At 41.2% G+C, this 17,171-nt stretch overlaps 1 protein-coding gene across 5 annotated transcripts in view; it reads right to left on the bottom strand.

Moving 5' to 3' along the window:
- Znf76 (zinc finger protein 76) overlaps window positions 1-17,111 on the bottom strand; it is a 31,902-nt gene extending 14,791 nt beyond the window's left edge. Inside the window, exons 1-3 of one of the 5 annotated variants that reach the window (XM_047559566.1) lie at window positions 16,809-17,109; window positions 14,254-14,332; window positions 14,075-14,167 (exon numbers count right to left, since the gene is read on the bottom strand). The gene's annotated coding sequence lies outside the window, so the exon portion shown is untranslated. Of the gene's footprint in view, window positions 1-14,074; window positions 14,168-14,253; window positions 14,333-16,808 lie in introns of all 5 variants that reach the window. The other 4 variants (XM_047559567.1, XM_047559568.1, XM_047559565.1 and 1 more) reach the window with 4 other exon arrangements.
- Between the last annotated feature and the right edge of the window lie 60 nt (window positions 17,112-17,171).

Genomic DNA, 17,171 nt, shown 5'->3' on the forward strand with positions numbered 1-17,171 from the left:
ATGTATCTGCCATGGCATGGAATCTACTCTAGTTGTAGATCCCACATACTTGTGAGACCTGCAGGAAGTCCATAGCATCTGTTCTTGGTCTAGTTATTAGGTTTTTTTTTTTTTTGCAGTACAAGGGATTGAACCCAGGAGCACTCCACCTCTGAGCTATATTCCCACCCCTTTTTGAGACAGGGTCTCACTAAGTTGTTGGGGCTGGCCTTAAACTTGCAATCCTCCTGCCTAGTCTCTGGAGTTGCTGGGATTGCAGGCATGTGCAACCATACCTGGCAGTTTTTAAGATTCTTTTTGCTACCCCTCCAAAGAATTGTCCTGGACTTGGCCTCCTGAATGCCTATTTGATCCTCATGCCCTATAAACTATATCCTGTTTTCACATCAGGGCACCAAGAGAGAATATTTGTATGTCACATGGCAGATGCTACTGCTTGATCCTAGAAACAACCACTTGGTGCTTTGGCAGACTCAAGGGTTGAGCAAATCAATATCTTCACATAACTACAGCACATTGGTGATACAGTGGTTGGGATGTGCTACCAAGGCTTGGCATCTCAACTGAAATTATTCATTCATTCTGTCTATAAACATCTACTGAATGAACTAAGCTCCAAGAGCAATATTACTAATAGTGAACACTATTTAAAAGCTAACCACATGAGGCATATCATATATATTAACAACAACCCTATACTTCAATACCATTATTTTCCCTATTTTACACCAAGTAACTTGCTCAAGTTTATACACGTAGTGTGAGAAGAGGATCTGAACCCAGTGCATCTGATTCAAAGAGTACTTTAAAGTTCTCTACTATGCTGTCAAGTTCAGAAGTTCTTAAAGTTTAGGGTTTAAAAGCCTTTAAACTACCCCAAAATACTTTTTTGGCGTGTGAACTTATCCATTTTCTGAAGAGAGGGGTTTCTGAAGTTGTCATCAGTCTTGGGGTGGTTAAAGGTGAACAGCTACAAGTCGAGGCAGGATTTCTAACACCTGGCCCAACTTCTCTGGTTTTGTCAGGATCCTAGAAGTGACCTCAACTTTGCCTAGACCCCTGATATCCCCAATGGTCCCTATTTCACAAAAGTTCTGGTTCTGATTTCTCTTGGTCTGCTCCCTGACCTTCAACTTTCATTCTCTTAATCAGGAAGAATCTTTTGTAACCTGTTTCAGTGTAACCATGTTGTATCAGAAATAAGGACACATAGGAGAGATCCAGTTTTAAAAACAAAGCACTATGACCCTAAGCCATTATGGCTGGGCTCAGAGGTTCCTGAAGCAAATGATTGGTTTAATTTAGCACGTCTGTATTCCACTGAAACTTGGCAAAGAAAATTTAAGAGCATGGGCTCTAGAGGCAGCCTGGGTTCCAGCTCCGGCTCCGTCTCTTGGAAGTTGTGTAGCACTAGGCAAGTAAATGAACCAATCTGAACCTGATGCCACAGAACAGTGGTACTTGCTTCCCAGGCTGCAGTAAGAATTAAGAGAGGTCACGTATATTGGCCTTTGGTCCAGTGCTGGTGCATAGGAAGTGCTCTACAATACTGGCTCTGAGGAGGAGGGGAAGGAAGAGGAATCTGAAGGGAAATGCTTTTGAAGCAATGTGTATTTCTAAAACATTAGTCAGGAGTAATGGCAGCAGCCCCACACTAGAGATCTGCAGAACGGCTTCTCTTCCTCATTTTATCTTATTTTTAAAAAATCTATAAAATGCAGTATTGGCCCAGATGACACTATGATTCTTTCCACTGCTTATGCTAATTATATTTATCCAGCATGTACCCCATAGTATATGCCAGTCCCTGTTCAAATCAATCTGCCTGAATTAATTTTTAGTCTTAAAGACAACCACAAGAGAAGGTAGCTACTTTACCCCCCTTTTACAAATGAAGTTACTGAGGCTTACAGGTATAGTAATTTGCCTGTTTCCTAAAGCTACCAAGTGCTGAAGCCAGGATTAAAATCAGGCTAACAGGCCCCACTGTCTGGACTTCCCAATGTCTGGCACACTTCTTCCTGCTAATCCAGTGTGACTGACACACTGTCAGCACTCAAAACACTTGAATACAGGTTGTTTAACTTCCATACCATCTACCTAACTTAAACCCAGTCCTTCTTGGTCTGCCCACAATGGAAAAAGGGAATGGCAGGTAGCCATGTTACCCAAAATAATCCTTCTTAGGTTCAAAGAGAACACATCTTCACTCCATTGCCTGATTTGTATCTGGCACCAACTCATCCACTTTTCTTTCTGAAGCCTCAGGATACAAACCTTTAAAAGAGCCCACATTACCCTCTAGATTTCCCCAATCCCTGAGACTGCTTCCAACACAGCTGACTCCAGGGTGTAAGGATGTTTCATGGCTGCCAGGGAGATACTAGTGTCTCCCTTTCCCTTCTATAATTGACAGTTTACTCAGAATTCTCTTGTGCTGGCACCAAACTAACAACAGTGATACAGGCAGAGTCAGAGAGAATTGTCATTGCCTGAGGATGGAGACCTAAGCGGTTTCTGCTGCAATGGATATTTCAGATTTATAGCTCCCATGGCCCTCTGAGAAGGGGCGTAGCTGCTTTTTTTTTTTTTTTTTCCTTAGAGGGTATAAGTATTATCAGCTCTGCAATGACCTCAGCTGGGTACAAGGGATACAGACCAAGGGGAGAGGGAAAAGCAGAATAGGGGTGATAGTAAAAGGTTGGGACTGAAAAGGAGTATTCTTGACTTTCCCAAGTCAAGCAACAAGTCCAGTTCTGTTTGTTGTGCTTTTTTTCTTAAATTGTTATTTTTATTTTAGTTGTCAGTGGACCTTTAATTAATTAATTAATTAATTTACTTATACTTGGATTGCTGAGAATCGAACCCAGAGCCTCACACGCCAGGCAAGCACTCTACCACTGAGCCACAACCCCAGCCCTGTCGTGCTTTTAGAAATGAACTTAAAACACTGTTGGTACTGATGAAGGAAACAACCCATGGCTTCATATCAATGAGTTTTCTACTGTAGAAACATAAATTATGATTATTGGGAGGTAATATTTAGAAAAACTGTTTAGGTGCTTCAGCTTTTTAGGTCTCTCCCTGAAACAAGATGTGTTTAAATTATCTCCTCAAAGCAGAAAATAAGGGATGTGAAAGACAAGACACTAAAGAGCAGCTGTGGTATTTGCCTTTTTCCACTTTGTCACGGTTGAGGTCTGATTTGATCCACACCCAAGCAGGCTGTGCTGACTCTAGGCACCTGTTCACCACTCCATCACCCTCTGCCAAGCAGAACTCCTAGACACTGGGACAGGGCTTTCTGTACTCTGCCTCAGCCAGCCCAGAAGGCAACTGTGTTTAGAAGTTGAAAAAAGAAAAAAATTTGAAACATTTGCTTGGAAAGAGAAGAATATTCAACTTTGACTAGAAAAAAAAAATGATGACAATTTATGACAACTCAGAAAATTCCTATCTGCAAACATAGAAAAGTTCTTACAAATGACAAATAAACATTAGGTGGGAGGGATGAAGGCTGATGGAAACAAGTGGCAAACAAATTAGAACCAGATTTGGGAAAGTGCAGTAAAATGATTCAGTATTTGTATTATAAAAAAAGACTTCAAGGCACAAAAAACCCTAGTGAATAAGCTTAGTTCTGTGGGTTTTTAAGCACTAAAGAGAAAACAGGAAATTAATAACAGAAGTTTGCATTAATATAATACAAATTTAAAACATAAGCTAAACATCTCTTTGCAAAAGGCACACTGATTTTCCAAACCCAAATCACTTTTAGTATGGTTCCTATTTGGCTACTGCAACTTTATAGCTGTGAATTAGTCACAGAAAAGGGAGTAATTAGCCAAAGTGGATTATTTCCAATTCCAAAAGGGCAATGAAAAATACAGACTTTCATTATTATAGAATTCATTTAAACTAAAATAATTTACTTAAAAAAAATCTAACTTTTACCCATATATTCAAGTGAATTTTAATACCTCAGTTTATAAATACCCAACATAACAATCATGGCTGGGTTTCAAATCCACCTTTAGTTAATGAAAACAGTTCAGAATCAAGGCATTCTGGAAGGAATATCTTAAGGATAAACTTTATACCAACAAGCAAATTAGCACAAATATGATGAAGGTAAATCTGAATCATTTCTGGGATTTAGATTGGAGGTTACTACTGACTTGAGAAGGGCTATTTGAAAATGAAATATCCCATCAGCATCAGGAGTGACAGAGTCACCACAGTTACACCTTATTTTAAAAACACCACCCTGGGACAAAATGGTCAAAATTTTATTTCATCAATTCATCAAAATGAAATAATATCCAGATCCTAATTAGGAAGAGAAAGTAGTTTTGAACTTTTGAAGCAAAAGAGAATCAAGTGAAAAGAAAAGTTGGTTAAAAAAATCAATAATAAGGGAAAATATTAAAGAAAAATATCATAAAATATTTAAAAACACAAATACTAATCTCCAAAACCAATATCCAATTCTCACTGAACAAAGAAGACTACAATATGAATTCACACAAGTAAAAAACATAATAAATAAATATTTTTTAAAAGATTTATTTATAGGGCTGGAGCTATAAGCTCAGTGGCACAGTGCTTGCCTGGCATGTGTGAAGAACTAGGTTCGGTCCTTAGCACCACATAAACAAATAAAGGCATTCTGTCCATCTACAACAACAACAAAAAATTTAACAACAAAATAAATATTTACTTTCAGTACTTAAGAAAGAATAATTATGACAATGTAATTATTACATTGCCAAAAATCAAAGTATAAAATTCAGCAGTCAAACCTGGGAAGGCTAGAAGACAGGCACAAGCTGTAATGAGCCAATTAAAAAAATGGGCAAAAGACCTGAACAGATATCTCATCAAAGAAGATGTACAGATGGTAAGTAAGCATACAAAAAGCTGCTCAACATCACGTTATTAGAAAACTGCCAATAAAAACAATGAGATACCACTACACAACTATTAGAATGGTGAAAATCCAGAACACTGACAACATCAAAAGCTGGCAAGGAGGTGGAGTGACAGGAATTCTCATTCTCTGCTGATGGAAACGCAAAATAGAACAGGCACTTTGGAAAACACTTGGGCAGTTTCTACAAATCTAAACATACTCTTACCATATGATCCATAAAGCAATCATGCTCCTTGGGTATTTACCCAAATTAGTTGAAAACTTATGTCTCACAGAAAAAAAACCTGCACATAAACATTTATAGCAGCTTTAATTATAGCTGCCCAAAACTGGTAGCAACCAAGATGTCCTTCAATAAACTATAGTACATCCTTACAATGGAATATTATTCAGCAACAAGAATAAATGAGCTATAAGCTGGGCATGGTGGTACACATCTATAATCCCAGCAACCCAGAGGCTGAGGCAGGAGGATCCCAAGTTTGAGGCCAGCCTCAGCAACCAGCAATACCCTGTCTCAATCAATCAATCAATCATATAAAAATAAAAGGGCTGGCGATGTAGCTCAGTGGTAAAATGTGTCTGATTCAATCCCTGGTGCCAAAACCAAAACCAAACCAAACCAAACCAAACAAACAAAAAAAAGCTATCAAGTCACAAAAAGACGTGGAGGAACCTTAAATGCATTCTGTTAATTGAAAGAAACAGTCTGCAAAGGCTGTATACAATATGATTTCCAACTCTATGACATTCTGGGAGAGATTATAGAGACAATAAAAAGATTAGTGGTTGCTAGAAGTTCAGAGTAAGGGAGGGAAGAATTAATAGGTGAAGCACAGGAGGCTTGAGGGGGCAGTAAAGCTCTTCTGTATGATATTGTAAGAGTGGATACATGACATTATGACATTATGTGTTTGAATCAATTCATAGAATGCACAATACAAAGTGAGCCATAATGTTAACTATGGATTTCAGTTATCAATGATGTATTGATATTGTTCATCAATTGTAACAAATATACCATGACAATGCAACATGTTTTAATAATAAAATGGGAGGGGATATATGGGAACTTCTGCTCAATTTTTCTGTAAACTTAAAACTATTTAGGAAATAATCTGTTAATCAAAAATAAATCCAAATCCAACAATCAAACCTGGCAAGGCAGACAAGCACAAGTGTGTCTTGCTGACGGCACTGGAGGTTGCTTCTGGCTCTCAAGAGAACAGTCTGTTAATGCTTAACCCCACCAGGAAAGATTCACCATTCAAGATCTAATAACCTGTCTTCATAATTCATCCCACAAAAAGAATGGACAAAAGACAAGAGTTACTTACATAATGATTCTTGTTTAAATATTTTAGATAAGAACTATGAAGCCCATCTGGATTAATGGAGAGAGTTTAGCAATTAACAGTAAGTGAAAAAAACAAGATTGAACATTCACCTAGTTCCAACTTGCATAAAACTCAACTCCAATTCAGACAAGGCCAGAAGAGACCAAAAACAAATGAACAGTTGTGCCAAATGGGATACAATTTTTTAAAAATAAAATGGTTGAAGAGCCAGGGGAGGTAGCTCAGTGGTAGAGTGCCTGTCTAGCATGTGAGAGGCCCTGGTTCAATTCCTGGCACCAAAAAAAAAAAAAAAAAAAAAAAAAAGTTTAACTGAAAGACACCAGCATTGGGCAGAGAGGCAGTTCTACACTAAACTTGATTGCTTGGTTGACAACACTTATCCTTTTGGGATTTTCCTTAATTCTCCCCCATAACCTTCCTATTAATTCTACACCCATCTCTCCAGGTCCTCAAAGAAAAAATCTTACTCCTCTTTTAATTCATGCCAGCATAAATACTGAGGTGGTGAACTTCTCCTTCTAGGAGTTTTCTTTTTTTTCCCATATAACCACCAGAAGTGCAGTTACTCTTGGATATATTTTTAAAGCAATATTCTACAAATGGAATGTTTTGACTTGTACAAGAGTGTCATGGTGGGACCTTGTGATTCAGTATCCTACTAGATCTTCAGAAAGAAGATCTGAACTCAAAGCAATGCCTATGAGGCTGTGGGGAAAGAGGCAGTCAGACTTTCAGTGGGAGATTACATTGGTGTGATCTCCATAGTTAGGCAATATCATTCAAAATTACAACTGCATATACCATCTGACCTAGCAGGTTTCATATCTAGTCTACATGTGTAAAAATGGCACATGTTCCGAGGGTGTGGGGGAAAAGATACATTGTCATTGCTGGTGGTACTACAAAATAGTGCAACCACTCTGGAAAGCGATATGGAGATTCTCAGAAAATGTGGAACCACCATTTGACCCAGTTATCCCACTCCTCAGTATAGACCCAAAGGACTTAAAATCAGCATATTACAGTGATGCAGCTACATCAATGTTTATAGCAACTTAGTTCACAATAGCTAAGGTATGGAACTAACCTAGGTGCCTATCAAGAGATGAATGGATAAAGAAAATGTGGTACATATACCCAATGGAATATTACTCAGTCATAAAAAGAATGACTTTATGACTTTTGTTGGTAAATGGATGGATCTGGAGACTATTACGCTAAGTGAAATAAGCCATTCCAGAAAACCAAAGTCAAATATTCTCTCTACTACACACAATGGGGGGAGAGAGGAAGAAACAAGCTCAGTGGATTAGACAAAGGCGAATGAAGGGAAAGGAGGGGATATGAGAATAGAAAAGACAGTGGAATGAATCTGACACAACTTTTCTATGTTCCAATATGAATATACTACCAATGAAACTCCACATCATGTCCAACTAGAAAAATGGGATCCTAATTAGAATAAGTTACACTCTTTGTATGTATAATGTCAGAATATACTCTACTGTCATGTATATCTAAAAAGAACAAATTAAAAAATGGCACATGTTCAAGGTTAGTCACAGTATCCCTGCATGTAATAATAGCAAAAAATTGGAAACAGCATAAATATATATATATGGAAATTCCACACTATGCAGATATAAATAAACAAGGAGATCCTCGCCTATTGACATGGAGTGCTCTCTAAACTATAGGAAATAAAAATGACAAGGTATAAAATGGTGCCTTTTGTGTGCCACCCATTGACATTAAAAAAAAAAAATCTGTGAAAGGACAGTCAAGAAACTAATAAACAGGGTTATCTGTGGAAGGAACTGAGTGACTGGAACGCGATAATGGAAGAGTGACTTTTCAATGTATATCTTTTATATTAAAAAATTAAGCCTTAAGAACATATTACTTATGTAAATGTAATAAATAAAAGAATTTAAAAGTTAAATCTAAAAGCACACGTTATGCTTCTCTGCTGGGTACAGGAATATCTATGTTCTCCAATCATGAGTTATAAACAATCCAGTAACAATAGGATGAACTCTGTGTTACAGGTTTGTAGCAAATCACATCTGAAATTTAGCTTCACAATACATGGATGCCATTACGGAATACCAAATGAAAGCCGGTCAAGTCGATGATGAGGCAACAGTGCATCTATACAGGACTTGAGGACATACTGGCTCCAATACGTGTGTGTTCTCAGCCTGCTCATGTGGTTTGGTCTGCTGAAGTAGTGGTCTATTAAGCAAGGACTACTTTTCTCCCTACTGTTCCGTGTGGTCCCAGGACAGTACTTCCTAAGTTGAGTATGGTCCCCTGCCAGAGAAAACCTGAGGGAACCCTGGCTATATCCCTTGCATCCAAGCCTCAGGTGAGTTCTACAATCCCAAGGCACCCCCAGTTACTTTGTTCTTATTTATTTGGATCTCATGCTTTATCAACCATAGGGAATTCCTACAAATGAACAATTGTACAGTGAGATCAGAGATGAACAATCACTGGAGGGTAAGCTCTGGGGGTGTTAAACCAGAGGCACTAGAGGAAGCACTCTGACTTATGGTTGGTGACAGTCTCGAACAGGCCATGAAGCTTTGAAACACCTACTCAACATCACAGATCTTTCTGTGCTTCTATCAGCAAAACAAACACTGACCAGGATTCATGAGACTTTCAAGTCTCTATAGCTTGACTGATAACTGTCAGAGTCAGAGGTTGGTTTGTAATTTTAGGAAACAGCACCTGAAGCAGGTTGAGATCATTAGTTAGAGATGATGGCTTTAGCTGCACTTAAATTTGTATCTGTTTTTGTTTTTCCCCCCCCACTTGCCAGGACAAAATTTCCCCATTTCATTAAGTGGTAGATGATTACATACACTCTAATTTTGTGTGTGACCTATCAATTAGGATGAGCTCTATCTTATATTCTTATTTATCTGGACAAAGAAACTTGCCCCTTATAGGTTTTTGCTTTCTGAGGCTTCAGTTACCCAGTTAATCATGGTCTGAAAATATTAAATGTAAAATTTCTCATAAGTTTTAAATTGTATGCTGTGTGATGAAATCTATGCCATTCTGCTCCATTCCACCTGGGACACGGATTATCCTTTTGTCCAGAGTATCCACACTGGACATGTGTATGCTACCCTCTCATTAGTCATATGGTAGCCATCTCAGTTATCAGATCTCCACAGCAGTGCTTGTGTTGAAGTAATCCTTATGTAATAGCAGCCCCAAGTGCAAGAGCAGTGATGCCAATTCAATATGCAGAGAAGTCATAAAGTGCCTCTCTTAAGTGAAAAGGTGAAAGTTTTTAGCTTAATAAGAAAAAAAAATTTTTTTTTCCCAGTGCTAGGGATTGAACCCAGGACCTGGAGCATGATGGACAAGTGCTCTACTATTGAGCTACAATACCCTAGTTCTAGAAAAATTATATGCTGAGGTTGCTAAGATCATGGTAAGAACAATTTTTCACCCCTGAAATTGTAAAGAAGGAAAAAGAAATTCTTGTTAGTTTTGCTGTTGCACCTCAAACTGCAAAAGGTAAGGTCACAGTGTGTGACAATGCTTAGTTAAGAAAGATAAGGCATTAAATGTGTATATGTATTTATAGGAAAAAAGTGCACCCACTGGGGATGCACTTACATGGGTAAGGGGGTACCCTACTGAATAATCATATAAGTGACACAAGACAGCGTCCAGATGCAGATCAAGGATTATGCTGCCACAATATGTGTTTTCCTTGACACCTGATTCTTAGGGGAAAATAATACACTCTTACTTTTTGTCACTCTGATAATAACTTAAGTTCCTGGAAAGCATGCCGTTGTGGCTTAATTAGCACCTTACAAAGAATGTACCCACAAATATGAATACCATTTGGTTACACAGCTGAGTGTTTAACTCAAATTTGAATACTGATTCAATTTTACTCATTGTGAATTAGATCTGACCAAAACTTCTGAGACCAGATTTTATCTATTATAAAATGATGAACTTCTTAACAGAAGCTCCTAGAAAAGGACTAAATGTTGAGTGAATGAATAAAGGGGGGGAAGGAAGTGAAGCCTATCAGCCTATCCCTTCCCAGCCATATTACCATTCCCAATTCGTCCTAGCCCTGGCTAGGCTGACCATCCCACTTCCTTTTTTTTTTTTTTTTTTTTTGTGGGGGGTGGTGGGGATTGAACCCCTAATCTTTCACCGAGTTATATCCCTGGCCCGAGGCTGGCCACTTTTCTCACCTGACAAAACATCCTGCCTGTCTCTGTGCATCCCCCATTCATTGTTTCCTCCCAGATTCAGTTCAAGAACAAGCGTTCCCTGGCTACGGTCACACCACACCACCAGGCTCCAGCCCCATGTTCCCTCTGCATTTAGCAGTGAAATACACCAGAGGGGGCTTGTCTGCAGTGCTCCATGAAGGTGCAGATTCATCTCCACCATCATATCCTCCTGCAGCATATCCCCCAGCAAATGGCAGGCATAGCTGGGTATTACTTTATCAAACACAGGAAGGACTCTAACTACGATAACCACTACTCCAAGTAGAGCTCAGCAGTTTTCAAAATGCTCTCAATACATAGATATATCATTTCATTTACTCTAAACACTTAATTATTCAACTCTCACAATAGGAAGGGCTGAGGAGACAGCTCATTTCTGGCCAGCAGTCATCTGGCAGATGAAGAGGCCAGCACTGCTGGAGGAGTCCCAAAGGATCACACAGCTACCTGGAAGCAGAGCACAGCCTGACACCTAAACTGCCAATGTTCTTCCCACCACACTCCATTCTCTTGCTCAGTACTAAAAACAGATTATTTACTAGGGTCCAATGTACTTGTCTATCCAGCTGCTTCTCAATAACTCTTGGATGTCCAAGAAACATCTCACATGTGACATATTAACAGGGAACTATTCACCTCCTTTCACAATCTGCCCCTTCCCAGTTCCATTTCAGTAAAGGGGAATTTCACTCTTCAGTCACTCAGGCCAAAACTATGTGAGTCATCCTCAACATCTCCTTCATTTGCCGTATCCAGTCCATCAGCAAATTCCACCGGCTCCCTTTACAGAGTGAGTCCAGAATCCAACTGCTTTTCACTCTTCCACTGTTTAACTTTGGATGTGAGCCACCAACTTCTCATGTGGACCACTGTAGTAGCCTCTTAAACACTTTCCCTCATAAGCCCCATTACTGGTTATTCTCAACATAGCAGCCAGAATGATGTTTTCAAAACAAAAGTCAGATCATGTCACTTAGCTACTGAGACTCCTTTAATGGCTCAGATATCACTTGTAATTCACAATAAGAGCCAATGGCCTATAAGACCCAGCACCCCCAATCCATCCCCACCCCAACATCTCCTGAGGCTTCCCCTCTCTTGTCCTACTCTAGCCATACTGGCCAGCTTCTTCATGTTTATCCAATATACCAGATCAATCCTTCCTCAGGGCCTTTGAGTTTGCTATTTACCCTAACTGGAATAAACTTTTCCCCAATATACACTTAGCTCACTGCCTAACTTCTTTCATGTCTTTGCTAAAGACATGCTACTTTTTTAAGCAAGATGTTCCAAGGCCATTCTATTTAAAATTATAATACCCCCCCTGCAAAATTATAATATGCAGACTTTTGGCACACTCTTTTCTGCTTCATTTTCTAAATATATATTTCACTTGCTTATTTATTATTTTTGTGTACTGGAGATTGAACCCAGGCATGCTTTACCACTGAGGTATATTACCAGCCCTCTTTATCTTGAGACAGAGTCTTGCTAAGTTGCCCAGGCTGGCCTCAAGCTTGCCATCCTTCTACTTCAGCCTACTGAGTAGCTGGGGTTACAGGCATGTGCAGCAAGAGTGTTACTTTTTAAATTTAGCCTCCTCATATCTTGCAAACAGAAGTGGTTAGAGATAGAACTAAAAATACTTAATCTAGATAATAGGACTATCTATTGGTAAGAGTAACAGCAGCTCATTTGGTTTGAGGTTTTCCAAGCAACAGTGCTAAATTTGTATTTGTTCATCTAGCTGCCCTCCCAAAACTTTTTATTATGATTTCTAACATGCACAAAAGCAGAAAAAAATAGTATAATGAACTTCATGAAACCATTACTAAACTTCTACAGTTTCCAACATTTTGCCCGTTGTTTTCCTCTATTCTCTTATCCTCTCTGTCCTCTATTAAATATTTCTCCTAGCTGTTTCATTGAGAACAAATCTATAAGACATACTCTGACCTTGTTACCACTGTAGTCTAACAACTGCCAAGCAACCTCTCTAGTCTTACCAAAATACAGCTAAAAATAAATAAATAAATAAACAAAAATTTAAAAGTAAAGCACTTATTTCCCTGGCAGAACAATGACTAAAAAAGGAAATGGCTAAGTTCCAGACTGTCTAAATCAAAGGACTTGCCCATTATCATGCTTGGAAGGCTTTGGAGAAATGGGCTGTGGCCACAAAATTTAGGCACAATCTGTTTTTTTACTTGTTTGCACTTGTTTGAACTTCTGAATTAATTTAATTCAATAAGTATTTACTGACTATCTTCTAATATAAGAGACACTATTAAGATGACAGAAGATAAAGAAAAACCAGCCTCTGTTCTCAAGGAAATCACAGGGTGGCAAAAGAGAAATACACCGATAACTAAAATATAAGGCAAAATATGTTCTGTGCCCTAAGAAAGATGAAACAAAATTAGGGCAAAAATTCTTTTAAATCCATCCACACAGTTTGTAGCCCTCAGGATATACCCCTTTCTATCTGTAGTTTTGTTTTCTGCTATATCTATTGCTGTACAGTCAGTAAGTTTATTACAGGAGACCTGGGAATTTGGTGACCCACACAGAATAGACTTTGGGATATAGATCTTTAATGTCACAGTTGCTACTCACCATCCAGCTTCCAGTGGGAGGGAGTGGAAAGTTCTGCCAAGGGATTGGAAAACAATGGGGCTAATTCAATACCAGGGAGATTGACACTCAAAGCATTCTACCCTGAGGGCACATACAGCTAGCAGCTTCATAAATAGGACAGGACAGTGGGAGTGTGTCCAGGAGACACAGCTAGATCTATTCTACAGCATTTCAAATGGTTCTTTCCTTGCTACCTACAAGACCAAGATCTTGGTGATCTACTATCAGAAGCCATCAAACTTGCCAGAGAAGAGTATATATATACACATTTATATAGGTCTCTGGGCAAACCAAAAGGCTGATGAAGTTTGGTGTGAAGGAAGGTGGGCTGGAAGCAGCAGGGTTTCACATGGCCCTGAAGTTAGATGTACAAGAGAGTAAAGGGGCATAGTTGGGGTTGGGGGGGAGATTTACACTATAATAAATTCATTATCAAGATTGGTGAAGAGAGGATTATTAGGGAGACAAAAAAGAGAAGAGGAAGGAGAGCATGTGAGAAAGACAGGGAGAGGGAAGGTGAAAGACAATTTCAGTTTGAAAAGGTGATCACTGATGAAAATGAGGGCAGACACCAAGAGAATGGGATATTGGAGAGGGGTGTGAAGTGCAAGGATTTTAGGATGGGAGGCCATATAGATTATGAAGAATGGGGTCATGTTGGGATGGAAAGGCTCATTTCACTGAAGATGGGCACATCAGAAGTCACTAGATGAAGGTTTCAAGAAATGGATGTGGTTGAGGATGGCAGAGGTGGGGAGAGGAGTTAGAACATTGAGACTGAAAACAGGAAGGAATCATGGGAAAAGACTGGGATATAGTCTCACAGCATATATGGACACATGGATTCCTGGGGGTAAGGGACCTACCAGGATGAAGACTGGGGGTAAAGCACCAGTGAGGTTGGAGACACTCCAGGGTGAGATGGTGCGGTGAGGGCTGGGAGCTCCAAGGACCTATAGCTGGGCAAAGGATGTGGAGCGGTGTTAATGTTAATTAGGCTCAGGACATGCTACCCCAAAACAGGCAATTTGAGAAAATGTCTCACCTTCTCCCCAGCTTTCTCCCTGAAGCAAGTCATAAGGTCCTCATGTGATAGGTGCTTTCCCTGGACCCAAAGGACTGTCCTATTTTTTAAAAATATTTTTTTAGATGTTGATGGACCTTTATTCATTTCTTTATATGTGGTGTTGAGAATCAAACCCAGTGCCTCACACATGCGAGGCAAGTGCTCTACCACTGAGCCACAACCCCAGCCCCAGGACTGTCCTATTTTTGAGATACAGGGTCACAGAGAAGAACCGAACAAAGAGGGCTTGTGGCTTCCCTGGTTTGTTACCATGAGATCACACTCTTTGGGCCCTACTCTATTTCTCCACAACTATCCACCTTTCACACAAACCTAGCACGAAAATACACAGATTTAACTTTTTCTTTGGGTATTCATTTCTCTATTGAAGGCCTCATGCCATGTAAAAGTTATGTTAAGTAAACTTGTATGCTTTTCTCTTGCTAATCTTTTGTTATAGAGGACTTAGTTATGCACCTGAAAGACATTTTCCATTCCACATAAGGTACAGAGGTTTTCAGGGAATAAAGGATCAAAAGCCATGAACAATAGGAAGGGGCCAAGGGTAATAAAACCCTGGGGGACATGAATGAGTTGATGTTGAGTTATTAGATAACAGAGTTCTGTGAGGGTGTAAGGGGTTTTTTTGAAGACTGGGCTTAAATTCCAGTTCTGCTAATAGCAGTGTGAGTTTCAGTAGTATTTCTTTTAAAACCAAATCCCCCTCACCCAAAAAAAGAAGGGAGAGGAAATGGTGAATATAATAATCTCTTGGGCCTATTGATAGGTATATTTAACTTTTATATATACAAAGCTTGGTATACAGTAGGTGCTCAAAATGCCTATTACTATTAAGGCAGTACAAGTGTTGAAAAAAAAGCAGAAGTGCCAGGTGCGGTGGTGCATGCCTGTAATCCCAGAGGCTCAGGAGACTGAGGCAGGAGGATGGCATGTTCAAAGCCAGCTTCAGCAAAAGCAAGGCACTAAGCAACTCAGTGAGACCCTTGCTCTAAATAAAATACAAAATACGACTGGGGATGTGGCTCAGTGGTCCAGTGCCCCAAGTTCAATCCCCGGTAAACCCCCCTCCAAAAAAAAACAAAAACAAAACAAAAACAAAAACCAGAAGTGAAGAAGAGAGAGGGCCTCAGCAGAGGTGAAGAGGATGGGGATTCCAAGATGTCAGGGAGTAGTACAAGGTATGGATCACTTGTTCGTTGTTGAACCCCTTGCACCTGGGACAGAGTAAGACCCACAGGTGCTCCTCAGTAAAAATAAGAACTTATGCATAAAGGTTACGCATGTGAGAAGCATGGTGCCAAGTGCATGTGTTGCTCAGACACTACTATCATCTTCTCCTAGCAGAAGTGGAGACTGAGGCTTCAGACTAGCTAAATGGTGTGCCAAAAGCCCCAGGGCTGACGTCCAGTTAAGACTGGAACCTAGATTTATGATATCAATGCCCAGAGTTGAAGTCCTCTCTATACTGCTTTGCAAACACGCCAACTGATGGGGCCTAATCAAGAGGAAAGAGTATGGGCAATTAAGAGTGTAGAGGGTCATGCGAACAAGGGGGAAAGATTCACAAAGCAGGAGGACCATGGGGTGAGTTTATAAGACCAAGCTTCTAGGGTGGGGGTACAGAAATGATTGCAAACAACCATCTTGACTGAGAATTGCAGAATTACACAGTTGGAAGGAAACTCTGAGATCATCTAGTCCAACCTCATCACAATACTGACGCCCAGAGTGAGGAAGGGACTTCTCCCAGGTTCCAAAGTACAGCAGTGGCAGAATGGGGACTTGAACCTCGGACCACACACTCAATCCAGAATTCTCTGATGCCTCCAATTATTGCTACTTCATATTCATCTCTATATCCTCCTCAGCACCACAACTGTGCTGGGACACTTGTAGGTCATGTGCTGATTGACACTGGAGGGCTGAGGGAGAGAGGGATGCCAGCTGGGTGATTTTAGACGAATGAAGAGCATGGAACTGAGAATCACAGGGTTACAGGGCAAAGGCTGAAGGTTACATAGATGAGTGGGTGGGAAACTATTGGTGTATGATTTTACGAGTGGTTAGAGTGGTTTGAAGGGAGTCACTAAGTTTGTGGGGAACACAGGGGAGTCTGGGGGAGGCTTGGGGGTCATCAAGGAGGGATGTGGGGATCTTGGGGCCGTGTGAGTCACTGGGTTGGTGGGTCCCTGAGAAGTACTGGGGTTAGCATTATATGACTAAGAATTAAGGGTCACCTGTGGGGGTCAGTGGGTGGGGTGTGGGGTCACAGAGGTGGAGGCGGGCACAGTCACGGGGTGGGGTTTGGGAGTCGTGGGGGAGGAGTCGCAGGTGGGAACGAAGGGGAAGGGACCCTAGGTGGGGGAGGGGCCGGACCGCCGTCCAGTGGCCCGGCCGCCGGGCTAGGGCCGGAGGAGGGTGGGCACGACGGGCTCGGGATCTTCCCAGGGCCCTGCGTCCGCCCAGCCTCCCGCCTTGGGCATGGTGGACCCACTCTCCCCACAGCCACCAACCTGACAGCCCCCCGAGGGCGACTCCGCCGACAGACCGCCATGCACCGGGCCCCGCCACCAGCGCCGGCCCCGCAACCCGCCTGCGCCATAGCCCGCCCGCCCGCGCGCGGCTTGCCTCGCGCGATATCCAGGTTCCAGGGCCGCCGCACTTTCCTCTGCTCTCGGCGCGCCTTTACCGGGCCCCGGAACCCGTATGGAAAATACAGGGCACGCTCCACCCCGCCCCCCTCCGCCGCGGTGGCCGTCTACTTATCCCGGTTCCGGGGCCCCTGGAGCCCCGGCAACCCGGCTCCGAACCGAGCCCCTCGGAGCCCCGCCCCCCACCCCGGCTGGGGTGACGCAGGCCGGCGAGGCCGAGCGCCC

Source organism: Sciurus carolinensis, chromosome 7, assembly GCF_902686445.1.
Source record: "Sciurus carolinensis chromosome 7, mSciCar1.2, whole genome shotgun sequence".
Lineage (NCBI taxonomy): Eukaryota > Metazoa > Chordata > Mammalia > Rodentia > Sciuridae > Sciurus > Sciurus carolinensis.